The following is a 15,440-nucleotide window of genomic DNA, read 5'->3' on the forward strand; positions in this document are numbered from 1 at the left end:
GCTACTCCTGTTTTGTTTATCTTCATGTTTCTAAACTCACCTTCTGCACCTGCTTCCTGACTCTCTGCGTATACGTTACATTGGATAGTTACATCTGTGACACAGTTTTAGGGCTCTATTCAATCTGTATCGCGGAAGTTCAGCGTTACAGCATGATTGAAATTTAAAGGCAGTGCTCCTGCGTTAGCGGAGACTGCATTCATGGTAAACGCTGCATATGTCGGCTCATTGGGAAATTGTGCAGTTAACACTTCAGCTATACAGATTGAATAGAGCCCGTAGTCTGGCTATAATTCCAGTTGTTCTACAAATGAATTATTGATATGTTGGACTCACGTCCTAGAATAGGACTAAATCAAATTAAATCAAACTTTAAATGCGCTTTAAAAGTCTGATATGATTTAGTCCTAAGCTGTGTTCGAATAGCCATACTAAAATACTGTATACTACAAACTTAATGAGTATATACAACATAATAAAAGTAAATTTTAGTATACTGTAAATGAACGGTATCCTTTCAGTTGAGCGTACTACCGCTTCGCCTGTCTACCGGAAGTTGATGCTGTTGCTTTGCAACACCTTGCTAGCTAGTTAGCATAACAAAATTCCAGGTGTGTTATTAAATTCAGTCTGGAGTGCCAGAGTGCGCTCTGGGCGTACGCAAATTCAATGTCGTCAGATTGTCTGTTTGTAAATTCAGAGCACACTCTGCATGCTCTGGCCGAGGAGTAGGGTTGATCCGAGCGTTCTGACCTCACAACGGCAGTCAAGCACCCAAGCTAACTGGCTAACTTGCTAGCTACTTCCATACAAAAAATGAGAGAACACCTCACATTTTACTCACCCTAGCAGAGGTGGTTAGGCTGATTTCATGTTATCCATAGCATTGGTGAATATAACTGTACTGCTGGCAACAATTTAATTACGCTTTTTTGGGTCAAAAGCTTTGATTTGGGAATTCTAAATTCCAAGAGAACAAAGTGTATAAATCAATATCAAATTTAATGACACCGGCCATATTCAACTTGTGTTGAGCGTTCGTAAATTCATCAGTTATTTTGCACTCTGGCACAGGTACACTCACGGACGAGAGCGCTCTGAAATCGGAGTAGATAGCCAGAGCGAATTACGAAGACACCCGAACGTCCATCGAGAACGCACAACGACTATACCACAAACTAAGAATGACAGGAATAATCAAGTCAATAAACGTTGGGTAGTTAGTTAGATAGCATATTGTTACTATACTGACAAGTTCTATGTATTAGTAGCCAACTAACATTAGGTAGCTACAGTAGATAACATACCAATACATACTGCTGTAATGATATGCTATGCGGTTCGTAAGGATAGCGTAGCTAACAAATTGTAAGCCAACAGTAACTAGTTTGAAAAGTCATTACTTTATTACATTGCTCTGCATTTTCTTAACATTTGTCATAATTAGTTAAAGCAATCAATTTGAATCCGCTCTCCTGGACTTCGGTTGCATTTTTTCCGCCATTTTCTTCAAATCTGAAAACGTTTTGAAGCCACACCCATTTTCTGAAGAATTGCACTAAAAGCACGGAAATAGTGTCCACGGTGCAGTACGACATCCGGAAACTTTTGTCACACTAATTATATCCATACTATGACCAATAAGCATACTATACAGTCGTGGCCAAAAGTTTGCATGCTGTCAATTAACTTCTGGGCCACATCCTGACGGATGGCAGCCCATTCTTGCATAATCAATGCTTGGAGTTTGTCAGAATTTGTGGGGTTTTGTTTGTCCACCCACCTCTTGAGGATTGACCACAAGATCTCAATGGGATTAAGGTCTGGGGAGTTTCCTGGCCATGGACCCAAAATATCGATGTTTTGTTCCCCGAGCCACTTAGTTATCACTTTTGCCTTATGACAAGGTGCTCCATCATGCTGGAAAAGGCATTGTTCGTCACCAAACTGTTCCTGGGTGGTTGGGAGAAGTTGCTCTCGGAGGATGTGTTGATACCATTCTTTATTCAGGGCTGTGTTCTTAGGCAAAATTGTGAGTGAGCCCACTCCCTTGGCTGAGAAGCAACCCAACACATGAATGGTCTCAGGATGCTTTACTGTTGGCATGACACAGGACTGATGGTAGCGCTCACCTTGTCTTCTCCGGACAAGCTTTTTTCCGGATGCCCCAAACAATCGGAAAGGGGCTTCATCTGAGAAAATGACTTTACCCCAGCCCTCAGCAGTCCAATCCCTGTACCTTTGCAGAATATCAGTCTGTCCCTGATGTTTTTCCTGGAGAGAAGTGGCTTCTTTGCTGACCTTGACACCAGGCCATCCTCCAAAAGTCTGCGCCTCACTGTGCGTGCAGATGCACTCACACCTGCCTGCTGCCATTCCTGAGCAAGCTCTGTACTGGTGGTGCCCCGATCCCGCAGCTGAATCAACTTTAGGAGACGGCCCTGGCGCTTGCTGGACTTTCTAGGACGCTCTGAAGCCTTCTTCACAACAATTGAACCGTTCTCCTTGAAGTTCTTGATGATCCGATAAATGGTTGATTTAGGTGCAATCTTACTGGCAGCAATATCCTTGCCCGTGAAGCCCTTTTTGTGCAAAGCAATGATGACGGCACGTGTTTCCTTGCAGTTAACCATGATTCACAGAGGAAGAACAATGATTCCAAGCACCACCCTCCTTTTGAAGCTTCCAGTCTGTTATTCGAACTCAATCAGCATGACAGAGTGATCTCCAGCCTTGTCCTTGTTAACACTCACACCTGTGTTAACGAGAGAATCCCTGATATGAGCTGGTCCTTTTGTGGCAGGGCTGAAATGCAGTGGAAATGTTTTTGGGGGATTCAGTCATGTGCATGGCAAAGAGGGACTTTGCAATTAATTGCAATTCATCTGATCTGTCACGACTTCCGCCGAAGTTGGTGCCTCTCCTTGTTCGGGCGGCGTTCGGCGGTCGACGTCACCGGCTTTCTAGCTACCACCGATCTATGTTTCTTTTTCCATTTGTTTTGTCTTGATTGTACACACCTGGTTCCCATTACGTTATAATTTATTCCCCATTTAACCCTCTGGTTCCCACATGGTTTTGTGCGGGTTTGTTCTTTGTTTAGTGTTCTAGACTTCTGTGCGCTGGTGTGTTTTTCCCTGCGTGGAAATTATTGCTGTTTCTTTTCGAGTAAAGTACGTATTTTACTCAGTTCTGTGTCCTGCGCCTGACTCCGTCCTACCGCTGCACACTGACACCTGACATGATCACTCTTCATAACATTCTGAAGTATATGCAAATTGCCATCATACAAACTGAGGCAGCAGACTGTGAAAATATTTGTGTAATTCATATTTGTGTAATTCTCAAAACTTTTGGCCACGACTGTACACTCAATTTACGTCACAAATGGTACGGTTAGTGTGGTTAGTATGAGTATTCGAACACAGCTCTAATTTTTTAATTTGGTTGAGATGGAGACATGAATCCAACATATCAATTATTAATTTGTAGACAAACTGGAATTAAAGCCAGACTAAGTCAGTGGCACAGATGGAACTATACAAGCAGAAGATACATGTCCTTAAAATGTTGATGTTTGGTTGCGTTGACAATATCACTAAATATCATAACATTTGAAATCAACCAGAGCTTGTAACCACAGGCCTATTGTAGTGTCTATATTTAATTGAATTATGGGTTCAATTGAAACAATAGCTGTTAAGGACATGGCAAATGTTAAATAGTCCTAAATAGCATTATTCATGATATATGAGTGATATAGTATTGTTACATTTAATTTACTCTGTTAAACCTACCCTTTGGAATAACTTCGATAGCACCAGTGAATCTATTTCCTTTTTAATTGGAGCTCTCGCAGCAATCATTCACATGATAGCACATTGGTAATAGTCAGTGACAAATATCATAGCTAAGCAGGGCTGGGCTTGGTTGAGACCAAAGGGTAGCTGTACAGATAGTAGCAGCTTATTTCATTTTACACGTAGGCCATACTTGGCAGCTAAAAGCTGAATTGCCGTACACAGCATACACAAACAAACAAAAAAATGATCTTACATTGCTTTAAAAGTAAAAAACCACAAGCATCAGGTCTCTAGCTTCAGAGGGTGCCTGTGCTTGGTGAAGACATCTAAAGGTATTCTGCTGGCAGCCGAGTTGGATGTCGAGTTCGAGCATTGAGAGAGCCCCAGCGGACATCAGCAACAAGATCAGGTGTGTGCGCGCACCTGCCTGCCTGCATAATTGTATGTGTGTGATAGCTGTCCCTACCTGCCTGTGTAGTACATGGAGATTTGGATGTGTGAAGTGTCCCCACTTGCGCCAGCCAATAGCTAGCTTATCGACTGGCATTGACAGGTAACCCAGCTAGAAATTCTAGGGAGAGAGAATGTTTTTGTAATGTTACCCATAATGTTCGCCAGATGTTTGTGTCCAGTTTTCCGTTAGTTAGGGGAACATTCTAAGTATGTTAGCAAAAACCTCCTGAGAACCTATTTAGCATGTTTTTGCGTTAGAGTTAGGAGAACATTCCCAAAATGTCAAAGAAAATTTACCCAGAACTTGGTTGCCATGTTCTCAAAATATAAGATATTAATGGGTGGCCATCAGCAAATTGCATCACAAATGGAGTTGAAAACTGGCTTAAACTATGATACATTGTTTTGAATAACTGTTTCAACAGTTAATTTGTATTTGATCTATTCAAATTAATCAATTTGAAAATGGACATATGGAAAATATTCAAGTTAGATACATGTTCAGTGGTAACTCAATGGGGTTGAATAATTATCAACCCTTAAAAGCAGCATCAATGACGAGATAGTTCTACTGTTCCTTCCTTCCTTTTTTTCCTTCACTGATCTGATTCTGACATGGTGATATTGCTGATAGCAAAAATGACTCATATAAAATAATTTCAAGCAATTCTATGTCATTTTGCATGACTGGAGACATTAGACAAATATTTTTTAATACCACACAAATGACCAAAATGACAGGCTACTCTAACACTGATAAACAATACCATGGTTTTAGCTATATTGTTACAGCAACCGTAATGGCATTTTTAAACATGTATCACAGAAACTGCAACCAAGATTCTACAGAACAAAAAATATAAACACAACATGCAAGAATTTCAACAATTTTACTGAGTTTCAGTTCATATAAGGAAATCAGGGTCCTCCCGAGTGGCACAGAGGTCTTACGCACTGCTTCGCAGTGCTAGCTGTGTCACTACGGATCCTGGTTCGATCCCAGGCTGTGTCGCAGCCGGCCGCAACCGAGAGACCCATGAGACGGCAAACAAATTGGCCCAGTGTCGTCCAGGTTAGGGAAGGGTTTGGCCCGGCCGGGTTGTCCTAGTCCCATGTCATTAATGAGGCTGAATGAACTGTTTCGCTGCCAGACAAGGCTCCACTGATAGCCAGGTGTAGTGGTGGTAAGGATTCACTCCATGGTGCTGAAAAGAAAGCTCTGCTGTTGGGACAGCTTTATGTAGGCACTAACAGTTTGTGGGCACCATTTGAGTGCAATTAATGTATTGTTTAGTGTTACGAAGCCACACTGTGACTAGTAAATCTTGACTGTAATAATGTTTAATCGAATGTTGAGAACTGATTGAACTGATGTAATCTTTCTGCCGTTAATTAACAAAGAATTATGTTTTATTCAGCTTGGTTAAAGAAATGTGTACCTAGGGGCATTTGGATGTCAAAAGCACATTGTCAACGATCCCACGGAAGACACACCTGATGTCATGGGCCAAGGACTATAAGTTGAGTTCCATAAACTGGACTGAAGACTCAAGAAGGAACTCTCATGTGGTGGGGGCTGTTTTTTTCCTATATTGGACACAGGCTGTCCATGTACAGCTTCTGTCCAGGGGGGATTTGAAGGCTCAGCCCTAATTTATGTGCTCTCTGACACCTGGAGCTGCATGACAAATAGTCCAGGAACACAAGGAAAAGACAATGCCAAAGTACTAGTCAGCCCTTCCCACCTCTGAGTGGCCAAAATGTGTCTCTCTGTTACAGTATTCAGAGGACTGACTATTGACTGTGATATAGTAATACTATAGTATCCATGTCTGGCATCTACTGTATCTGAAACGTTCACTGAAGATAACTCTGATGATAACTATGTGTACAGTGCATTCGGAAAGTATTCAGACCCCCTGACTTTGTCCACATTTTGTTACATTACAGCCTTACTCTAAAATGTATTAAATAAATGTTTTCCCCCATCAATCTACACACAAAACAGGTTTTTAGAAATGTTTAACACATTTATTACAAATAACAAACAGAAATACCTTATTTACATAAGTATTCTGACCCTTTGCTATGAGACTCGAAATTGAGCTCAGGATTGTGTCGAGGCACAGATCTGGGGAAAAAAACTATTTTCACTTTGTCATTATGGGGTATTGTGTGTAGATTGTTCACCCCAACAGCTGCGGTGATTGCTCTTTATCCAAAAGCATAGATGGGTTGGTTGTTTAGCAACAAAACCGTCACGTGCTCAACTATGGGGCAAAACAGAAGAGGTTTGCTTAGATTGTTGACAACATGTAAACTACAGTATATTTAGTCTCCAATGTTTATTAAAAACATACATTTGCACATGCTATCTCTCAAATACATCATTACAGTGGTTGGTTAGCTAGCAGTTAATTGTAGCCATATTTCATTGACATGAAATCAGTCAAAACACCTCAAAACAAGACATGGTGTCAAGAACAAGATACAAACGAGCCACTTACGATTCCCCACATGGCAGTTTCTTGTCATTGTTGGTAGCTATCTGGCTGTCCAGAACAACAAAACAAGGACTTCTGCCCCATTGAAGCGTGCACATCATCTTCGTGAAGTTGTCAGTTAACCCATCTATAGACAGTGAGAAAGACCTGCCTAGCAGCTCCGACATTGTTGCGAAATACTGCACCAAACACCTTAGTTAGATGTACAATTGTGTAACTAAATCTTCGGAAAAACGTCAAAATTAATTACAGATTTCTTGAGTTATCTTAGATTCATTCTGGGGATTTTGAGGAAGTGAAATAAGCTACAGTGTCTCATGGAGGACAACCATCATTAAACAAACACGGAATTGGTTAGGAAACACATCCAAGACTGAAAGCTACTTTTTGAGCAACAGAAAAACCCACGTGCCAATCTGGATGGATGTTCATTGGCTCTTTAAAAGTAGAAACACCTGTTGTTGTCATGAGAGAGTTTATTTGTAGTTTGGGTACAGCGGAAGGCAATTCAGACACAGCCTGCTTCTGAGTATTTTATAATCGCAGTGTAGTCGAGAGATTGCTGTAACCCAACTAATCAACTCCTACCCCCCCCCCCCCCCCCCTTGCTCTCAATTTGTCGGGGCATGGACTCTATAAAGTGTCGAAAGCGTTCCACAGGCATGCTGGTCCATGCTGACTCGAATGCTTCCAAGTTCTGTCAAGTTGGCTGGGTGTCCTTTGGGAGGTGGACCATTCTTGATACACAGGAAACTGTTAAGCGTGGAAAAACCCAGCAGCGTTGCAGTTCTTGACACAAACCAGTGTGCCTTGCACCTACTACCATACCCTGTTCAAAGACAATTCAATATTTTGTCTTGCCCATTCACCCTCTGAATGGCACACATACACAATCCATGTCTAAATTGTCTCACGGCTTTAAAATCCTTCTTTAACCTGTCTCCTCCCCTCCATCTACACCGAGTGAAGTGTATTTAACAAGTGACATCAGTAAGGGATCATAGCTTTCACCTGGATTCACCTGGTTAATCTATGTCATGGAAAGAGCAGGTGTCCTTAATGTTTTGTACACTCAGTGTATATATCTGTAGATGACTGAGCCACCACCAAAGCTGTCTGCAGCCCCTTTTTATCTCACAATCGATTGGCTGACCAGCGATCCAGTGTTACGTAATGGGGTATACCACCCACATGTATTTCAGACATGTATGCAAATAAACAAGGCCCCCTTAAAACAACTGAACTCTAGGGCCAGTTCTTAGAAACACTACGGGAAGCCTCGCTATGTTCCCTTGGCATAGGACGGAAGCTATTTCTCATCCGAGTGTGGAAAGATATCTCCGGTGGTACAGTATGGTCATCTTTCACATGGTCATACCAGGTTATGAAGAGGACAACAACACTATGTCCAAAATCGACACGCTATTGCTATGTGTCAACATTGCTGTCATTAGATAACTGTGCTCCTGAATGGGAAATATAGGGCACTGGGAGCAACCAGTACTTTACAAAGTACAAGGGCAGAAATCTTATCTGTGTGGACCTCTGCTTATATAAACAGTTTAGTGTGTGAGCAGCTCCTTACTTTCTTCCTCTCAGATTCCACAACATACCCCAGCAGTCCCATTGTAGTGAACCCCTACAGACACCATATGAGCAACCCAACACTTGTTTTCTCAACCTGCAGCTGTTCTTAGAATAGAGGAAAACTCCCCTTCGGACCTCTCACCTCTTTACCCTTACCCAACCCCCTAGTTGTCAAAATAGCAGTCCAGGTAACTATAAACAGGGGAAACCAGACACGAGGGAGCGTCCAAGTGAGGCCAGGTCCATCACCACTTCCCTATTACGTGTGAGCATTTCCGACCCTCTCATCGCCAACTAATGACACTTGGCTTTGTTGTAATGATAGTACCAAACAGTACCAACCTTGTTAACATGCCCCCACCTCACAAGGCTAGGATCCAGGTTCATGCTATTTCCATGGGTATTTTATTGTGTTTGTGAGAGGAGGTAAAGTGTAGATGAATGGCGCCAGGAACTTATTGGAAATGTGACAGTTATTTTAGTAGAATTTCCTGTTAGACGTCATTGATTCTGAACAATCTTTTGGTACAACCCACCTGAGGTATATAAAGAATAAATAAAAAATGCTTACGAATAATATATTTATATCTAAACAATTTTTGCACTATCCCCAAACTTTCCCCTACATCCCATAAACCCTTTATCAAACCGAGAACTCTACTTTTAAGTTTTTTTTTCTTGAGATCCTTCAGATGTTTGTAGAACTATTAGTTGAACTATAGCATTATGGTCTATGGAAATAACAAAATGTATCTTAAAGTGGCAATCTGCAGTTGCTACATCAATTTTTGGACTTATAAATGAATGATATATACCCATTGAATGATATATACCCATTGAATGATATATACCCATGAATGATATATACCCATTGATTCTTGGGGAATATAACTGCCTGCTGAGCATAGTTAAACGTTCACACCCTGTCAGAACCCAAAATATAAGCTTGTTTCACTCCAATGTTTTGTAAACCTAGCAAAAGTAAACGAATATTGTGTAGCCTCAAAACATGCTTAAATCTATAAGTTGTATATCATGGATGGCCAGTCCTAGCATCCATAGCATAAATTGAGAGTAGTTACATTTTCTCCAGACCCATCCCTCAGCTTTTGACCAAAACAGGGGTAACCACTTTGTAATGTTTCAACTCTCTGTTTCAACTCTCAACTCAGAATCTCTAAATTCTGAACAGCCATATCGTCAGGATCACCGTCACAAATGGAACTGAATGCCCTGTGGAACAACATGAGCTGCGAGTACAGTATGTGAACTGTGTAAGAGGGGCAACTGGCCTGATGAGCCCTATTTTACATGAAATTGTGCCATGTGGAACAAAGGTGACAGAAGATAAACCTGTTCTCCAGTTTCTATCACCTGCTGGGGAGCCAGCGACATCGCAGTGGAGATCACATTGCAACACGTGGTGTAAATGCATTTGTTTTGGAACGTTCAACGGCAAGCAAAGCCTAGAGGTGGAACAAACAAGGTCATGTCCAGCGACCCCCTGAGCCGAGAGGACGTAATATCTGTTCTGGGATCTGTCTGAGAGAATTATATCAAAGCGAGTCTGACTGAGTAGCCCCATCTAGACTGATCTCATTACCAGCTTCCCTTTCACCCAGTTGGCAATACAAAGATCCTCAGGAACAACGTGGATTCTATTTCTGAGACATTTGTGAAATGTATTGTGTCCCTAATCAATAAAAATAAAAAATGTGTATTGAGATATACACAGAAACGGCATGGTTATTGATAAAGATCCACATCTCTCTATAGGTCCAGTAAAATCTCAGTCATTATAGAGTAAAAAGTATAACATCAATTTGACAGTCAATCCTCTGTGCATGAACAAACCAAATTCATCAAATAAAGCGGTTCTATGAGTGGTGTTTGTTTGGGTCGCCAAAATAAATAAAGGACTATATAAGTCACAAAGCTTCAGGAAACTCATCTGAGAATGATGTCATAGAGAAGACACTCCCCTCCACTGAAGCCCAGGGCAGTAGGTGTAAAGCTAGCCATCGCAACCAGCACCACCAGACCATATTAATATGATGTAACTTAGATCTGTTTCATCTATTTTAAATATGCATCTGTTATTGCAAGCATTGTGAGTTATCTCCTATTGCTGAGCCATCCGTTCTGTACTTAAAGGTGCTGGAATGTCTTTGCAAGGACAGGGCAAGTGTGCACCCTGTCAGATAGTAGCCTGTTGATTAAGACATTGAAATCCTTGGATTAGTGGGGGCTAATTTTATACGGTGTTCATTAGTGCTCTGAGGCCCCAGCATGGGAGAAAGTATTTTTACACCTGCAATCAATTCATGGAAGTGTGTCACAGTGCCAAGTTCACGACCAGTCAAATTAGATTAAAAACAGAGGGTCTAAGAGAAAGTGAAAGGAACAACTTGATTTTTGGAATACATTGGAATTCAACCCAGAGTTCTAGATTTGACTTCATCAACATTCACTTGAACTTTTTGAAAGAAATCATTTGACAACTCCACAAACAGCATCACTATAAAAACATGTTTGAGAGGTTAGAAAGCCTGTTTATATGGTTTGGCTCTGTGAGTCTCAAGGTAATTGGGGCAAAAACAACATGGGAAGTTTGGTCCTTATCTCAGGTAGCTAAAGGCATTTCACACGCTCCTTATCAGAGCTCTGATTGGTTAAGGGGAGTTGTTCATGCAGTCTCCCATTGGCTGCCATGTCCCAGACACTTGCTTGGCAACTGACAGTTTGGAGCACATCTTGAGTTTCATAGATTTGCTTGGCAACTGACAGTTTGTAGCACATCTTGAGTTTCATACATTTCTTTGGCCCTATGACAAAGAGATTGAGACACAAAGTAAATGCACTAATTGTTCTACTGTCTTGTTTGTCTTGTGGATTGCAGAATCATCTTGAGGCATGGCATGGTCTTGAGACTACAGAGTGAATAGGATGGCGTCTGGTTTTCTGTGGGCTTCGTAGAGAGAGAGAGAGTTAGTTCTTTTGTACACCCAAACAGAGCAAAATATACAAACATGCACAAACACAAACACACGTGCCATCATTTTGGCTCTTGGCCATGGGGAAAAACTGCTGTAGCTGTGGATTAGCTCAGCTAATGGGAACAATCGAGTAGTCACTACCTCTCAGTGACATGTTGGAGTTTCACTGTTGTTTTGTCTGGTTAGCTTGGAGTTTTCTCTTGGGGGATTTCTGTGACAGAGTGGTGGTAAAGGAGGATTTTGGTTCTCATTTTGCCTTTAATATTCAAGGCAACTTCAAAGGCAACTATTTCAAGAAATACTTTTATTTCGCAATATAACATGCCTCAGGCTCTAGTAGTCTATCACCACATCTCTCATTAAAGTTGTTGGTCTGTCACTGTAACAGTCGTCGTACGTCATGGACCAAGGCGCAGCGGGTTGAGTGCTCATCCCTCTTACATCTAGACGTTCCGCTTGCGGAACACCGCTCCAATATCCAATGATGGGCGTGGCACGAAATACAAACTCCTCGAAAATCCGAAAACTTCCATTTTTCAAACATATGACTATTTTACACCATTTTAAAGACAAGACTCTCCTTTATCTAACCACACTGTCCGATTTCAAAAAGGCTTTACAACAAAAACAAAACATTAGATTATGTCAGGAGAGTACCCAGCCAGAAATAATCAGACACCCATTTTTCAAGCTAGCATATAATGTCACAAAAACCCAAACCACAGCTAAATGCAGCACTAACCTTTGATGATCTTCATCAGATGACACTCCTAGGACATTATGTTATACAATACATGCATGTTTTGTTCAATGAAGTTCATATTTATATCAAAAAACAGCTTTTTACATTAGCATGTGACGTTCAGAACTAGCATTCCCACCGAACACTTCCGGTGAATTTACTAAATTACTCATGATAAACGTTCACAAAAAAACATAACAATTATTTTAAGAATTATAGATACAGAACTCCTCTATGCAATCGCGGTGTCCGATTTTAAAATAGCTTTTCGGTGAAAGCACATTTTGCAATATTCTGAGTAGATAGCCCGGCCATCACAGGCTAGCTATTTTGACATCCACTAAGTTTGGTACTCACCAAACTCAGATTTACTATAAGAAACATTTGATTACCTTTGCTGTTCTTCGTCAGAATGCACTCCCAGGACTTCTACTTCAACAACAAATGTTGGTTTGGTTCCAAATAATCCATAGTTATATCCAAATAGCGGCGTTTTGTTCGTGCGTTCAAGACACTATCCGAAGGGTAACGAAGGGTGATGCGCCGGCGCGTTTCGTGACAAAAAAATTCAAAATATTCCATTACCGTACTTCGAAGCATGTCAAACGCTGTTTAAAATCAATTTTTATGCGATTTTTCTCGTAAAATAGCGATAATATTCTGACCGGGAGTCGTTGTTTTCGTTCAAAGACTGAAAAAGTAAAATGGGCTCTTCATGTGCACGCGCACGCCCGTCTCATTGTTCTCAGATCGACCACTATCCAAATGCGCTACTGTTTTTCAGCCAGAGACTGCAGAGTCATCATTCAACGTTCTGGCGCCTTCTGAGAGCCTATGGGAGCCTTAGAAAGTGTCACGTTACAGCAGAGATCCTCTGTTTTGGATAGAGATGACAAAGAAGGCCAAGAAATGGTCAGACAGGGTACTTCCTGTACAGAATCTTCTCAGGTTTTGGCCTGCCATTTGAGTTCTGTTATACTCACAGACACCATTCAAACAGTTTTAGAAACTTTGGAGTGTTTTCTATCCAAAGCTACTAATTATATGCATATTCTAGTTTTTGGGCAGGAGTAATAACCAGATTATATCGGGTACGTTTTTTATCCAGCCGTGAAAATACTGCCCCCTATCCATAACAAGTTAACTTTATTGGAACACGTAACAAACAAAACAAGAAAACAATTGAACGAACAGTGTTGCAGGCTAACACACAGCAGTACAACAACATAGAAAACCATAGAAATACAAAACAAGAACATTACCCAAAAACCCCGGAACACATAAATCAAACACCCCTCTTACATAAATACATATACCAATAACTTGTTATGGATAGGGGGCAGTATTTTCACGGCCAGATAAAAAACGTACCCGATTTAATTTGATTATTACTCATGCCCAGAAACTAGAATATGCATATAATTATTAGCTTTGGATAGAAAACACTCCAAAGTTTCTAAAACTGTTTGAATGGTGTCTGTGAGTATAACAGAACTCATTTGGCAGGCCAAAACCTGAGAAGATTCCAAACAGGAAGCGCCCTCTCTGACCATTTCTTGGCCTTCTTGATCATCTCTATCCAAAACAGGGGATCTCTGCTGTAACGTGACATTTTCTAACGCTCCCATAGGCTCTCAGAAGGCGCCAGAACATTGAATGATGACTTTGCAGGCCATGGCTGAAAAACAGTAGCGCATTTGGATAGTGGTCGATCTGAGAACAATGAGACTGGCGCGCGCGTGCACGAGAAGAGTCCATTTTACTTTCTCTGTCTTTGAACGAAAACAACGACTCCCGGTCGGAATATTATCACTATTTTACGAGAAAAATCGCATAAAAATTGATTTTAAACAGCGTTTGACATGCTTCGAAGTACGGTAATGGAATATTTTGAATTTTTTTGTCACGAAATGCGCCGGGCGCGTCACCCTTCGGATAGTGTCTTGAACGCACGAACAAAACGCCGCTATTTGGATATAACTATGGATTATTTGGAACCAAACCAACATTTGTTATTGAATTAGAAGTCCTGGGAGTGCATTCTGACGAAGACAGCAAAGGTAATCACATTTTTCTTATAGTAAATCTGAGTTTGGTGAGTACCAAACTTGGTGGGTGTCAAAATAGCTAGCCATGATGGCCGGGCTATCTACTCAGAATATTGCAAAATGTGCTTTCACCGAAAAGCTATTTTAAAATCGGACACCGCGATTGCATAAAGGAGTTCTGTATCTATAATTCTTAAAATAATTGTTATGTTTTTTGTGAACGTTTATCGTGAGTAATTTAGTAAATTCACCGGAAGTGTTCGGTGGGAATGCTAGTTCTGAACGTCACATGCTAATGTAAAAAGCAGTTTTTTGATATAAATATGAACTTGATTGAACAAAACATGCATGTATTGTATAACATAATGTCCTAGGAGTGTCATCTGATGAAGATCATCAAAGGTTAGTGCTGCATTTAGCTGTGGTTTTGGTTTTTGTGACATTATATGCTAGCTTGAAAAATGGGTGTCTGATTATTTCTGGCTGGGTACTCTGCTGACATAATCTAATGTTTTGCTTTCGCTGTAAAGCCTTTTTGAAATCGGACAGTGTGGTTAGATAAAGGAGAGTCTTGTCTTTAAAATGGTGTAAAATAGTCATATGTTTGAAAAATGGAAGTTTTCGGATTTCCGAGGACTTTGTATTTCGCGCCACGCCCATCATTGGATATTGGAGCAGGTGTTCCGCTAGCGGAACGTCTAGATGTAAGTTAAACCCCAAACCACATAAAACAAATACCCCCTGCCACGTCCTGACCAAACTACAATAAACAATAACCCCTTATACTGGTCAGGACGTGACAGTACCCCCCCCCCCCCCAAAGGTGCAGACCCCGGATGCACCTCACACAAAAATAAACACAAAATAAACCCCCCAAACTAAAGGGAGGGAAGGGAGGGTGGCTGCCGTTAGTGACGGTTCCCGTGCTACACCCCCCCTCTTCAATCCTCCTACTGTGGAGGTGGCTCAGGCTCTGGCCTTAGTCCACCACCTAACCTGTCCACCCCCGCTAAATACCTCTGGCTGAGGCACGTCGCTTAGACCTCAGGCAGAAGGATGATTCTGGGAGCTCCGGACTGTAGGGCGACTCTGGGAGCTCTGGACTGTAGGGCGACTCTGGGAGCTCCGGACTGTAGGGCGACTCACTCGGTTCCGGACTGTAGGCCGTCTCACTCGGTTCCGGACTGTAGGCCGTCTCACTCGGTTCCGGACTGTAGGCCGTCTCACTCGGTTCCGGAATGTAGGCCGTCTCACTCGGTTCCGGACTGTGGGCCGTCTCTCTTGGTTCCGGACTGTGGGCCGTCTCT

The 15,440-nt window shown here is 41.6% G+C and overlaps 1 long non-coding RNA gene across 1 annotated transcript; it reads right to left on the reverse strand.

The window, feature by feature from the left end:
- Positions 1 to 10,585: 10,585 nt before the first annotated feature.
- Positions 10,586 to 15,238, reverse strand: LOC115173687 (uncharacterized). The gene is made up of 2 exons (XR_003871650.1): positions 15,151 to 15,238; positions 10,586 to 11,315 (listed from the first exon to the last, which is right to left on the reverse strand). It is a non-coding gene; the product is annotated as an uncharacterized LOC115173687 (long non-coding RNA).
- Positions 15,239 to 15,440: the final 202 nt, after the last annotated feature.

The sequence above is a fragment of the Salmo trutta genome, chromosome 34, assembly GCF_901001165.1.
Source record: "Salmo trutta chromosome 34, fSalTru1.1, whole genome shotgun sequence".
Taxonomy (NCBI): domain Eukaryota; kingdom Metazoa; phylum Chordata; class Actinopteri; order Salmoniformes; family Salmonidae; genus Salmo; species Salmo trutta.